The sequence below is a fragment of the Diuraphis noxia genome, unplaced genomic scaffold (genome assembly GCF_037042655.1).
Source record: "Diuraphis noxia isolate RWA-SAM2 unplaced genomic scaffold, SU_Dnox_SAM2 contig0003, whole genome shotgun sequence".
In the NCBI taxonomy this organism is placed as follows: domain Eukaryota; kingdom Metazoa; phylum Arthropoda; class Insecta; order Hemiptera; family Aphididae; genus Diuraphis; species Diuraphis noxia.
In genome coordinates, this window is record NW_028301713.1 from 68,749,840 (window position 1) to 68,766,077 (window position 16,238).

General features: G+C 25.7%; 1 protein-coding gene across 3 annotated transcripts in view; it reads left to right on the plus strand.

The window, feature by feature from the left end:
• LOC107166611 (GTPase-activating Rap/Ran-GAP domain-like protein 3) overlaps window positions 1-16,238 on the plus strand; it is a 370,828-nt gene that overhangs the window by 229,710 nt on the left and 124,880 nt on the right. Inside the window, exon 1 of one of the 3 annotated variants that reach the window (XM_089222593.1) lies at window positions 7,214-7,547. The exons of the other annotated variants lie outside the window; for them this stretch is intronic. The gene's annotated coding sequence lies outside the window, so the exon portion shown is untranslated. Of the gene's footprint in view, window positions 1-7,213; window positions 7,548-16,238 lie in introns of those variants that run through there. 3 annotated transcript variants of the gene reach the window in all.

Here is a 16,238-nt window from a genome sequence, read left to right on the forward strand (position 1 = left end):
TGCCTTATTTTCGATGGTCTATCGGTAATATTTTCAGTAGTTTTTATTTTATAATTATTATGCAAAATAGAACATTTAACATTATAATAATTATTCACCATATATCGTGTAAATGATCATTATTAACAAGAAAAATTGCAGTCATAGATTCATTCATCTCTATTTTAGCAGAAAGTTTTTTAAATTTTTTTTTGTACACCTCATTGACATTACCAAAGTTATTAATTATAACCATATCTCCTAAAAATCTATACCTATTTTCCTCTTTAAATAAAATGCACACAACGTCTTAGTAAAAGTTATTGTAAAACAAATGACGCTTACACAAATGCTTACGAAGTAGGTACTAACGATAATATATTATAACTCAAAACTGCTCAAACATTGTCTATGTAACAATCAATCGTAATCAGATAATACATTTGTCAGTTAAAATTAAACTTTGGAGTTTTTTAATGATATTGTTCTAATTTTAATATCTGTTTTTTAATATTCATAAACCTGTGTGACACACAGAAACCTAGTATATTTGCGCTTTCGAACGATACGACATTTTTCTTATCTCATTTTGGCGATTATGTGTTCCTCAGGAAAAAATTCAAGAATTTTAATTAATAGGCTTTGAGTGAAATTCCAAAAATACATTAGGTATTATTGGAAACAATGGAGGTGATTGCTGAATTGTTGAATCACTTTGTATATTTAGCGAGGATATTTTAAATTATTATCATCGTCATTATATTTAAATAAAAATTTTACTAAAAGCAATCTAAATTATAATTATATAAGTTTTTATTTTAATAGTTCCATTTCAAAATTACTATATTAAGTATGATGAATTCAAATTAATGGTCGATTAATATTCACCATTCAAAAAGGTATTTACAGTTAAATCTTTGTTTCTCCTTGATTATATACATATTGGCATATAAAAAGTAAGAGGTACCATTATTGAGCCACAAAGTTAAAACAATTATATAAAGTTGTACTAAAAAGTTTTTTTTTGTAAGTTACTTAACTGAATAATGTTAGAGGGTAGCTATAAGATTTTAAAGATAAGTTACCTTGAATTTACCACCTATTTCAGCCAATACAAATATAATGTAAATTACTTAATATGAAAAATTGTATAAAAATTAATTAAACAATAATTTTGAATTTGTACAATATGTTTTATAAACCTGCATTATTATAAACCATTCAAATAATAAATATTATTTTTATATTAAATTAATTTTACAAATTGTGTGTGTACGTTTCCTATGATTTACGCGCATATTAGGTAAGGTGCACATTGATTACCTACATTATCATATTATATTGACGGATCTATGGTAGAAATAACAAAAATTATTTACAAATATATGACGCTTATTTGGAATGTATTGCATTTAAATTTTTAAAGATTAAGGAGATAAAATAAATTTTTCCAGGTTTGGAAAATCCAAGTACTCCTTGGTAAAATAGTCATATGAAATTACGTACATACCATATCATTAAAAATTATCGTTAAGCAATATTCATTTGATGTACATAAACTATCTTACAATATTACAGTAAAATTTATCGTAAATATAAATGAATCACAATTTACAAAGGATTGGTCGACCTTGCAGCGTTATTACGTATATCTTTATGGGGAGTGGCGAATGACAATAACAGATGACGTTGAAATTCGATACAGTGTGCTTAACACAAATTCAGTGATCAGAAGAACAAAAACACGCAAAACCGAACATTTTAATCATTTGATAACGGTCATGAGCATAACAGTATATGAACATATAAAGTACCTATATTCTTACCACCTCATTTTAAATAAACTTTGATACAGCAGCTCCCAAAGTAGATAAGTGCATGGCTTTTAAATTAATAATTTTAGTAAATTAATTTACGCATTTAATACTAAGATAAAATAATAAAAATAATACTAAAATTATATAGATATTATTAGCAGATGGCTAAATTGCATAGGTATAAACAATAATTTTCTCTTGTTTAAACGGACTGCTTATATAATTAATCACTTAGCTTAAAATGTAAAAAATAATTGTAGACTTATAAGATAACAGTTTATGAACATATTACCAACATATATGTATATATATTTTTTGAATATGTATGGTAACATTATTATGTGTTCAAGAAGATTAATATTAAATATAATGAGCTTTTTTTTTATCATAGATAAGTACACCTATGTAGTCTGCAGTATTAAATATTTATACTTATTTTAGTGAAATAAATGCTAGAATTTAGAGTACCTCGCCATAAGACAAGTAAAACTCTTACTGAAAAATAATTGCGCGCAATAACCTTTTCAGTATGTTTGAATTTGCTTGTACGTACAATTGAATTTTTACGATAAAATAAATTTTATAACGGGGGTTTCAGCCACTAACGCATTCTAAGATCAAGCATCGTCCGATGTTGCTAGTTTCCGAATGGGTGACACCCTGAATTATCGCCACACATACACGTGTTTCTCAACCAACCAAACCAAATCGTTTTTTCGTTTTAAATTTCATCTGGCGTATTATAAAACTATATAAGTACAAATAAAATTAATTTACACATGTAATAATAGTATGAACTGTAAACAGTGTACATTCTGTTGACACTATACCTAGATGAAAATAAATTAATTAGTTTTAAGAATACTTTAGTGCGTAAAACATATGTTGTAGGTACACTTGTTTTTAGATCCATATTAAATAGCTGTTTGTAGATATAGTCAACATAAATACTGCTATACACTGAACGGTAAGTACCAAACATTATTTATTACTATGTACAAACATAACATATACCTAACACAAATGTGAATAGCAGCCAATTGTACTCAGTCTATGAATGTTTATTTAATTGATCTAAATACAATAAATTACAAATTTTATATTTTAAAGTCACTTAAAAATGTACAAACGGTGTGTCTTATTTAAGTATTTAAAATTAAATCAGGATCTTAACAGTTTATGTAATTTGTAAAATAACTTTAAAAACAAATACATAAGTATTGTAACATAAGAATTAGCATTTAGAGGACGTATATACATATATATCACACATAACATAAAAAAACGTAATGAACTATACTATATTATAATGAGTTTAATCTGATCACATTTTTCAAACAAACAATTGTATTAGGTACGGTTCTTATATATTTAACTTATTTGAAAAAATATAAATGTAGATATAAGTACCTTATATTATATTAAACAAACATTTTAATAAGTATAATTTAATTAGATATTATTCAATGTTATGTTTTCAATTATATTATAACGTAACACTGGTTTAAAAAATATAATACACTGGGAAAAGCATATCAAATTATAAAGTATCTTTGATGTCAAAGCTATTAATTCTAAAAAAAAATAACATTTTAACTTGAGTAAACGTTCCATTTCATGGAACACATAGTATACAAAATTACTTTCCAACTGTTTTTGAGTTCAAACGGCAAAAGTTTATAAAAAACTTTTTTTAGATAGTAAATAGTTATCGATAATGCACAGTTAGACGAATTGAAACGTATAATTTACAGTTAAAGTATTAGTGTTGATAAAACTTCTTAGAACATTGAAACGAATTATCACGAAGAGATCCTATGTTATTTATTTTAATGATAACAATATATTTCAACTTCAAACAATCTTATTTAATATTTCTCTTGTCCCCATACTATGATAAATATTATCAATATAATAAGTAACTTATTCCTAACTTATTTCAATATTTATCTTTCTATAGCAACATTATTTTTCAAGTGGTCAGTAGCTTATACATAAGAACCGTTGCTACATAATATTAAATAATTCGAGATAATTCAAATGAATAATTAAAGGGTGAAAATCTAAAACGTACTATTGCCAAAGTATTTTTTTTTCATGAAAAGCGATTTTCTGTTTCTCAACATTTCCAACAAAAACAAACCATTTATAAAAATAGACAAGTCATTTTGAAGATAATACAATTTTATTATTATTATTATTAATATTTAACAATATGGTATTTCTGTTTAAAACGATTTTAATGTTTTGAATATTCTAGGATTATATTTTTAATTTAACTTTAAACTTAACTAAAATTTAAAAAAATGAATTTTATTAGGTGGGTATTGGATTAACTATTTTACTTCCCTATACCTACAACACGTGTGATAATGTGATAGTATGTTATGAGATGATGCAATAAAATTACCTTTTAGAACAATTTATGAAAATAGTTCGTTTTAGTATAGTTAATGATTAGTGCATATTTTTTTAACATGGGCAATAGTACGTTTTGATGTAACATTAAAACAAGTATTACGTATTGATTATTTGAATATAATTTTTATGTGTGGAAAATTTTCATTTTGGATTAAACAGTCATTTTAAATAGTGGATTTGATCAGGAAGTAGTAGTTTTGATATATTCTGACGGCATCAATCGATTTAGCGATGTTTTTTCAATATGAATTCATATCTAAGATCTTACTCTATTTTTTCGATTGTGGCATTAGTACGTTTTAGATATCCACTCTTTAATATCGTCACCATACTCAGTAGATGAATAAAAATAATGTTCTAAAGTTATTGTTTTGTAGTTAAGAAATTCAAAATTTATCACAAAATGTAGCAATGGATCTTATGTCAGTTAAAAACTTTCATTTGAAATGTTATGACAAAGTTTTTAAAACTTCTGAGTGTAGATCGATATTTTAACTCAGATAGCTTAAAGTGGTTTTCTATTATTCAAATGAAGTTTTATAAGTTTAGTTCAGCTAAATTACGAATTTTTACGAATAGAATTAAAGAATGTCGAAGTATTTATCTAATTCAATGTAAATTCATGACAAATTAGATAAGTACCTTCATCTTTAAAAATATCATTATTTGTTGAATAACTTACGTTTATAGATTAACTTAAAATAAATTGGTCTATTATTAAAATTATTAAGTTACAATGATATAATACAATACCTAATTAATGATTTAACCATAATTGAATTGCTCTTGTAGGTTTTTCTTGACTTAAATGTATATTTAATTATATTATAGTGCCTTAATAGTATTATTGCACTAAACATTTGAAAAAAAAATGTTACAATTCATTTGACATGTGAAACAAATGTCGTACAACTAAATTAAATTTAGTCAAAAGTTATAATCGGATCTCATTAAATTCAATCAAAGTTGACTCGTACGTGTTTGGTTAATATCTAATTATTACATTTTATAGCTAGTTTAATCTTAATAATGCAACTATAAGAATTAATGTCCAACATCTAAACCTTCACTATAATGTAGTTATTAGATGGCTTGTTGTCATGGGCCTTAATAACTTTAAAGATGCCTATTTCTATCTTGCTTTATGCGTGTCACCAGTCAAACTGTCGAAGTCTTACGTTACCTATAAATTACCACAATGTATTACATTACAAAATGATAGGTACGCTATCAATAAAAATAAATTACGGCAACTAATATAATTAAGTTTTATGTTATTCAAAATATTCCCATGACTCATGAGTAGGAAAAACATTTAAAATGATCATAATATTGATTTTATAATTTATTTTTATAATTTTATCTAAATAAAAAAAATTTCTATGCAATATAAGTTCAGTAGAATACTAAATATTGTATGATTTCTTTGGTGGATACATGCAAATAACGAATTAAATAATTATTCACTATACATAAATTATAAGTCAAAACTTAAAAATAACACATCCAACTGAGTTAGAAATTTTAATAATCAACCACTTTAATCAATATTTTTAAAAATTACATTAAATAGTTTTTTTTTTTTTTTGAATTCTTAGTAGGTAAAAATATAGTAATTTTTAAAATACTAAAATTATTGCTTCGGCACTTGTTATTGAAGAATAATAAAATCATTATAATAAAACTAAGTGCCTATACAGTATTGTATTTTATTTTTTATGTGTAGATAATTATCAATAACGTAGCCATAAATTAATTATATAGGGCAAATAATATTCAACAATTCACTAGATAAATTTTCATTTTTAAAAGATAATATGTAATATATTCTGACTATTTGTTTAAATTTAAGAAAGCTACTACTTTGTAGAAGATTCCTATGCCTATGGTTTTTTTTGTGTGTATTACAGTTTTTCTAATTTAATGTTAACTATTTACGAGGTATGCTATAGTCATAACTACTAACTATATATTTATTTCTAAATAATAAAATAATGATTACAATTTTGATTGTTATTTCTGGCTCAAGAATAAAAAAAAAAAAATGTTGGTTAAAAAAAATCCAGTAACTATATTATTGGCTATATATATAATTATAATAATTTATAATATACAATCCTTGCACCATAGTATATCAAGAAAGTATCTTTAAAAGTAATTAAAGTAAAGATATGTTTAGTTTCGAAAAATGTACTTTTTTATAAAAGGCTTATTCAATAATTAGAAAATTAAATGACTAGAAATATTATCATTATTATTATTTATTTATTTATTATTATTATTATTTTTTTTTTTTTTTTGTGGTATATTATAAATAAAAATAAAATAAATATTTGTGTGTTTACTAATAAAGTAATTACAAAATAATTCAGATATGTTTTCAAAATTATTATTGGAGTACCTAAAGTTCAAGTTCGTATGTTGCAACGCGTATTATAGGTATATTTTTTCACAAAAAATAATAGTATGGAAGTATGGAAGTAAAAACACTTCATACAATTCAATAATACCTACATGGTTCGTGTATATAGGTACTATAAAAGTATAAAACAAGCATACCTACTGGCTTTAGGAAACAATGCGAAAATCATTGAAATCCCAGCTGTTGTAATAAGACAGTGTTTTAAACGAAGTGTGTAGTTTTTTTGTTATATAAACCCAAGTTACACGACGTGGCTCTAATGGTTATATTCCGATTTAAGAGTACCATATTTGTGGCCGAATGAACGGTGTTTCTAATACAACAATCGCATTCAAATAATATATTATTATATCAACGCGTTAGTAAGATTATAATTTTTTTTTTAAATCGGTCGTATAGACTTAAATAATGTTGGCGACATCTGTTGGCGGATTTCGGCTACAGGGTAAACAGTTGGTTCTTCACTGACGGGCGCGAAAACAGTCGGTGTCGGTCGTGGTCCAATAGGTAGCGGCACGTAGGCGTGACGCCACGGCGTGCCGGCCGGCTGATGATCGGGCGGCACTCGCACGTGTACCAGTGAGAACCCGCCGTTGGTTAACCGCTGCCGTCCGTATCGCGATCACTCCCGCCGTCGACGAAGCATTTTATTTGTCCCCAGTTCGAATAGGTCCGCCGCCGGTTTCGTTGTACGCAAACGGATTGTAAATCGCGAATTATTAACTATTGAAATCGTCATTGGAAAATACCGCACGTATACGTTTTATCTGTGTACATGTAGGGTACTAAGTAATCGCCTGCTCACGTTCTGTATTTGTTTGGTTGTTGCTGAGATGATTTAAATCGGATAAAAAAATATGTAATAAAAAAATTTAAAAAAAAAAAACAAAAACAGTAACATTACAAAGGTACGTTGACACTGCAACTAATGAATGAGAATGCATGGATGACTCCGTTTTCGACCAAAACCATACCCTCCCCTTTCGGCAGAATCAATTTTGACCAAATTTAAAATAATAAAATAATGATATAAAATTTTTGTCAATAATTATTAAGTATAATATTGATATAAAAACAATGTTAATATTATGTAGTATATATATATATATATTTTTACATTTTAAATAATGTTATTATTTCATTTTATGCAACTCATAATAATGTTGATAATTTTCTATAAGTATAACATAAATTATATAATATTAGTCACTATTACTAATATTTGCCATTATTTTACAACAATTAAACACCTATTAGTTTTTATTTTTTTATATAACATACATCATACATATTGTGACACATTAACACAAAACATAATATTGATGTATAGATGATATTCTTATAATATTTAAAATAATTTTCTATATTTTATTTTAAATTTATCGTATAAATTGTTGTTTTGGTTGAAAAGGGAATCGACCTATTTTAAATTTGGTCGAAAAGTGAATCGGCCAAAAAGGGGAGGGTACGTTTTTAGTCGAAAACGGCCATGCTCGAATGCATAACATAATTTTGGGTTATCACCGGGTCACATAATAATATTATAATAGGGACGTCTTACATATCTACGTACCTTATATAACACACGAGGGTACACTACATTATAACATAGACGTATCGCAGTATAATAAATAGCTGTTGATAAGACGGCCAACGGATTGTCCTAGAAGAAACTTTTAAATAGTTTATCACGCGTGCATTCTGTTTTTGTTTAGAAAATTTCAGATATTTTCAGAAAATTTTAGATAAACAACTCTTTAGGGTTTCATACCGGACAGCTGTACGTGCCTGCTGTAGATACGCGTGAATATAAGCTTTCGTCTTACTACAAAATTACATAACACAATATTTAGATGCAGGTCTCCAAGCACACATTTTTTGTATTCAATTTTAATAAGTTTTCTTATTTGTTTTAGAGCATTCCATTTTTTTCCTAACATACTTTTGTGTGTATATCATATAATATTATACCGTGTGTTCAATTTTAAAGGTAACAGGAAATATTTCGAACGCATGACCTTGAATTTGATTCTGGTTTTTTTTACAGGATACAGGACATATAAATACATATTTTTTTGATAAATTTAAATTTTTAACTTTTTTTATCTACGCATGTGCAATAAAATACAATTTTCTTAAATAGGAACCATTATTTTTGACACTGGATTTGGATTGCTCAATTTTTTTTTTGAGCAACTTTGATCTTAAAATGCGATATTTACGAATTAACTAATTTAAAACTTTCGACCGTCATAAAAATGGCAATTTTTAAGATATCAACAAACTGTAAAGATCAAAAGTTGCTCAATAAAAATAGAGCGATCCAAATCCAGTGTCAAAAATAATGGTTCCTATTTAAGAAATTTTTATTTTACTCCACACGCGCAGATAAAAAAAAGTTAAAAATTTAAATTTATCAAAAAAATATCTTTTTATATGTCCTGTATCCTGTAAAAAAACCCGAATCAAATTCAAGGTCATGCGTTCGAAATATTTCCTGTTACCTTTAAAATTGAACACACATATAATTTACATATCCCTATATTTGATAATGTATTATCTACCAATATAATACCATAGTATAGGTATCGTAAGAAATAATGTAGAACATAAGGAATAAATAATAATATAGAAAACTTCCCGATTTTGGGTGTTTTATATTATTCAAATGTTAAATTTCCTAAGGGTTGGATACTTTTCTCGATAATATGTAAACACCATCGCTGTACAGTTGTTCACAGGGGCTGGTGTATAACTGTATGTATGTTAGTGGCGTACTTAGGAATTTATATTGTGACTGTATTCACAACTAGTTAAATATAAAATACAATGCCAAAATGATATATAGCCTGTTACTTGAGAAGTTAATTATGAGTTTCATTAACAAAATAATATAATATCTATTTAGTAATTTTGTTTAGTGCATTTACGTACAAATAGTTGAACATATTAATATTAGGTAGGTCATAAACTCATATCCCATAGACATAGGTATACACTCGAAAAGTGAAAAAATCTTTACTTAACAACTACAACCTCACGTAACATTAAATTTAAGTTTACCTCGGATTTTTTTTTTAATTACTTACAATCTTACATTATATCTAAGTTATCCATCCCATTAAATAATTATATAAGCATATATAATATATTTAAAAAATAATGTATTACCTATATAAAAATAGAGCATATTATGTGAAAAATATAAAATTATCCCATTTTGGAAAAAAACATTATTTCTTGGTAAGGTAAAATGTAATACTCTGTATAATATTATAATATGTTGATACCAAACTAAATTTTAATAATTTTAAAATTCCCTCTATCAGTGGTTGTTATTTCCATTTAACTAATGTGATAATTATATCAAGTTAATAATATATTTATCGAAAAGATTATGTATTTATGAACAAATGTTTGAAATAAAAATACACATATTGAATTAGTAAAATTCTATTTCATTTTATATCAGTTGAAAAAATTGCTCAATATCAATCATTCGCCAAAATGACACTTGTCAATACATAATTTATTCAAATGAGTGCTTTATAATAGTTTAATATTTACATTGGGTCTTGGGTGTATGTTCAAGTGATATGAAATTATTATTCATTGCATTTATATACTTGTTATACAATATAGCTAAACATATATTTATATAGGTAGGTATTATAACTGTCAATCTTGTATTTACTTATGGCTTGAAAAATATTCTTCCTAACTTTTTTTTTTTAATAGGCATAATGGTGCATTCAATTGTTTTATACTTTTTAAATTACGTTATAACAAATAAGAATAATAATTTATATTTTTAGTTATTATTGTTATTAATATAATTATAGTATTAAACTTTTATAATCAATAATAATATTAATTTAGAATTTATAGGCCCATAGGTATCTTATTTGATTAATATTTTTTAGGTTATTATTTGTACCTATTACTTGTATTTTGTAATGGATTATTTTAACACCTTAAAATTAACAAGGACTTTTGCTAAGTATATTTCAAAAGCTTTAACCATTATGATCACCATTATAATAATGGTTTTTTTTAAACTTTCTAAAATGTTTATATATAAATTTGGTTTTATATGAATTATTGTAAGACTTTACTACTCGACTTATATTATTATCTATCATTTTTCCATACTACACACTACATAATGTCTATTGATTATTTAATGTAATATTTGCATTAACTTAATTTGCATCACTAAAAATAAAAATAGTTTTTACCTTTTTAATTAAAGGTTTCTAACCATCTATTTAATATTTTCAAATTGTAAATAGTCTATTATTAACAACTCATTGTGTAACTATAATAATAGTGACATAAATTGTACAATGATTTAAAAAGTGGAACTTATTATATTTTGTATTATACCTGACGTTTTGACAGCTTATATATTCCTACCTGATTGACTTGTGGATCATATTTTACTTTATACATTTTAAATTTTTAAATCATAAAAACCCAATTAACATATTTATTTTTTTAGTAAAATTTAAAGTATTATACAGACATTAGTTATAACTTATTTAATTTATTAGAATTAATTTATATAAATGTGTACAATATGTACAAATACCTATCATTAATACTAAATAATTAAAAAAATTATGGAAGAATAACTACCAATGGTATTAAGATCTGACATAAGATTTGCAATTATGTATTGGTTGGGTCTTAGTTAAATGTGTAATAACTATTTGATTCTAATAGATATTAATTATTTAATATCTCTACTATTCATTTTATTCTCAGTATTTTTTAAGCATTAATTGTAATTTTCGTACTATAATAATATAAATTTCTAACTTTTGACAATTAATTAGTTCTTAATATTATTAAATTAAATGTTTAATTTAATGTTAGTTTATAATATGCTTGATTCTTGAATGTGTGTAACTTTCTGATTGTAGGATCTTGAGTGTAATTTTTTAGTATCTTTTGAAAAAAAATGCCAAGTAAAATGTATTGAATCATCAATCTTAGTTGACGGAAAAAGATCATATCTCCATGTATATCTATAAAAATAAATACAATGCCAGTATACTTATTGTTTTTCCCTTACAAAGTGATAGGAGAATGGAATTTTGAAAGTGGTTCATATGACATGTGATTTTTAAGGTTTACACTATCAGATTGAAATACTCAAGTTCCATTATTCACTATTTTATACATATACTTTTATAAAATACATCTTTCACCAATCTAGACATTTTACAAGATAAAATAAAATTACTCAATTAATCTTATAATAATATAGCCTAAATTTATCTATAACAAATTAATTAAAAATTAAAAATGTTTAATATTATTTATACTTGCGTAAGTTCAAATAAAGTACTATTAAATTATTATTCTATTAAATTTGATAAATGCAAAATATATTATCTTTTTACGTATAACTAGGTATCTAATTGGTACTCATCCGTTTCTGTGTGGAGGACAAAATGTTGTAATAATGTTCAAACATGACATATATCATCTTTTGTTAATATTAAATTATATATACATATATACATTTATCACTTCTTTTTTAAAATACGAGTTAAAGTTTAAATATATTTTAAATTGTAATATCACAAACAAGAAAGGTTTTCAATAGTTCGTTTTTTTTTTTTTTACAACCTCGATACTTGTATTTTATTAGTGTCCCCTATCCTTAACGTCCTTGTGTATATTATATCTCTATGAGTGTGTGACAGGTTGCACAATGCACTGTTATTCAAAAAAAAAAATATATTATCATGAACAATAGTCATATACCTCAATTTAAATTTGAAAATAGTACATTCATGTTTACCTATGAGGCTATAGCCTAGTATAATAATAGGTACATACTATATTATCATATGTATAGTGTTTAATAGTGCTTTAATTGTCGATAGGGAATTCTTTTTTTGTTGTTCTATTTTAATAGTATGCCGTGTGTATCTTCAAAGTGATTGCGATCGTATGCAACTACGAAAAGGTGGTAATTTATTTGTTTTAAAGAACGCATCAGTTCGTTTATGTCTGTCATTCAAGTATTCTACATTATAGACGAGGAAATATAATGCAATATCATTTGCTCTAAGATATTTATATAATATAATATATATTTTTTAATGAGTACTAAATAGGTATTTTAATACTTAGCTAAAATTAAATAATTATACTATTAAATTAGGAAAAACTAAGGTACAGCTAAATTTACTTGTTTTTTCCGAATACCAAAACCAATAAAGTAATCTCATAATATATTCAAACAGAAATTAATCCGTTTAAATCAATACTATTTGTTGGTATTGTTTTATTTGTTTTTCCTAATGTAATAAATTCTGTTACCATTAACTTTGATTGGTTTAAGGTAGAAAATTGGATATAGTTAGTACTTTAGTGAGTCAAAAATAGAAATTTCTTAGTAGGTACATTTTAAAATAATCGGTAAAAAAAAAACAAAATACGAACATATTTTAATATAATAATAATAATTTAAAAATATAATATAAATGATTGGTAAACATTGAATCGTCCTCGCTTTTTTAACGTATATGCACGATTATTTATCATTTAATTATATTTTAGCGCGTACATTACAGATTGACTTATCTACTGAATTACAAGGTACACTTGAAACTTACTGTACTTAAATCAGAAGTATAACCTACTTTAAGGAATCTGTTAAAACTGTCTTTTAAATTAGTGCATCCGTACATTAAATATATTATTATGAATCTGCATATCAATCATTAAACTTTACACAATTTAATACAATAGCATAAAATAGTTGTAATTAACCTTTTTTTCCGATTTATTATATTGTAATTTGTGATTGATTACACAAGTTAAACTTATTAGTACTTTATTTGAAGTGTAATACTGTAATTAATAAAGTAATAAATTAAAAAATTACATATCATATAGAAATAATTAAACCTAATATTAATATATTATAATAATTACAAACATAAAAGATTTATTTGACACATATTTTATTTGTTTCAAACTATTATTTACATTTAAGTTTTAAAAAAAAAACTGTATACGATACAAAATGGTATTCGAATTACTAAGGATTAGACTTTTAGTAGTTGCATGTTTATTGTTGTTTGATGGTTCAATAAATATCGGAATCAAATAAAAATTATGCTTTCGGCATATTATAAAGAACTTAAAGGAAAAGTCATTGTATTTTGAATATTTTAAAGTTATTACTTATTAGTGATTATTACATATTTATTTATTTTTGTTATTAATCTAAATATAAGTTGGATGTCATAAATCTAGTTTTTTTTTAATTTTTTATACGTTTTACTATAATTGTATTTGTTTTTGTTAACTTTAAACAATTTAGCTTTATTAGGACTGCTCCGCATCCATAGTTTTTGGTATTTTATACGATACTCTAATTATTACAGACGCCCTCATGAAAAAGTATTATATAATACCTATAAGTAAAAATTAAAAACAAGAACAAGTTTTTTTTTTAAATCTAAATTCTTTATTTTACTCATCATATTTATAATTTATCGATGGTATTCCATCTGATAGTTCGGACACACTTAAATGTTTCAAAATGATACATTTTTCATTCTTTCGTTTCATCCATACTTGACCACCACCATTTCACCAAATCCATTGGAAATCTCGTAGGTGTATACCACTATTGTTATACCATATCAGTGTGAATTTAATGAGTTTATATGTATATATATATACCTATATATAATATGATATCGGACATTCCAAGGATTCCATGGGCATCTCCAACGGGGTAATAATTGTCTCTGGTATAAGCGGTGGAAGGATTTGAAGTACCTCGTGCGTGCCACAGTCGAACACACAAATTAGAGTTTCCCCTACACCTTTACTCCTATTATAGACCTCCAGCCCTCTATTAAAATACCCGTTCTACACACCACTACCACAGTTATCCGACACATGACAAATGGGGTTCTTCTCCTGAGATATACCTATATAACCGCGTTTCGCAGATTATTTCGGCTCGGCTGGCAGCAACACTTGTTCGCGGTCGCACGCAGCGAGCAACACTACACACGCACCTATATAATGATAGTAATAATAATAAGAATAATACTTTTACTTCTTCGTTCTATCTATTCCATTCGTTCTCTCAGCCCACCTCGCCGCCTCGTCATATATCGGCAGCGAGGTTTTTCAATAATTTCAAATTACGTATCGGTATTATTATAATAGCTGACAGTTTCGATAAAACCCAAATGCCTCCCATATAATGGTTGTCTATTGTTATAATAAAAATATATACTTACGATTTTCATTCTCAGCCTAGTTTCTAGTTCCATCTCGGATATAGAGCTTGATACATTTTTTATTAAGTTTGTATGGAAATAGAAGCTTGAATAGCTTTATCATAAATGTTCTTAGGATTCATCTCTTGTTCTAAAAAAAATATTCATTTTTTACCAACATTATATAATTTATGTTAAATTTTAACGTTTACGAAATGTTTACATAATATTTAGATTTATTACAAATTAGTGCCTAATTAATGATTACCAATAATCAATATTATATAAATGCAATTCAACAAGAAATAACAATTCAGCCTATTAATTTAATAGCGATTTCAAAAAATAAATCTCAAAACCACTCTATATTGTTATTTTTCATGAAAATAAGCCAAAATACGTAGATTTATGTTTCTCATTACGATTTAGGTACTAATGCAATAATATTTATCACATTTAGTTTAATAGCTTTACGTGTGGATACCGTTCGTATGGGTTTTTCGGTCGCGTAAAAGTGTTTGTAACACCTGAGCTACAACTCTGCAGCGCGCGTTGACGTGTATAGGTATGTATAGGATTTTCAACGTAAGTCATTCATTTTCTCAGTTGATTTCTGTGTTTTTTCTTCATCCAAGTACATTCGACTCATAACGTTGGTCTCTGAAAGTTAGTTGGCTAATATATAGTGGACTCTCTCTTTTTTTGTTTTATTAATACTGAGTATTGTTTCTTTCAAGTTAGAAAAAGAAAGATATCACCTAATGGCTAATATTTAAGATGATTGTTGTTGATTATTTTGATTACCACCATTTCATACAAGTATCATTGTAATTCGAACTATACTTATAACAATTTAAACTTTTTAAGAAGAGTTATTTAAACACGTGATTTTGTGAATAAAATAAAATATTCGATATTAACAGATAAATGTTTTCAGAATGAAAAATATTCTACTTAGACACTGGTGAAATTTGTAATAATAAGAGAGGCGAATTAAAAGATGAAAGTTCACCACAACAAGGTATAATAAAAATATAATATCATGATTTCCAACTATTTCAAATTATTCATAAAAATAATATGATATACACAAACACTTTTATCGGAAAATTTGACAGAAAAAATTCCGCCGCCTTTGTGCGAATGGCATTCGCTAATTCCTTGACGGCCTGTTTAACTGATGATTTTTCGATTTTATTCTGTCATATACAACTATCCTACGCACCTTCATCGAATTCCCAGTGCATGTATGGTACTGGCAAAAATATTTTTATACCTCACACATTTTAGTGTTCAGTCCGCGTCGGCTCGTCGGACGTAGATAAAAAGCGGTTCGCG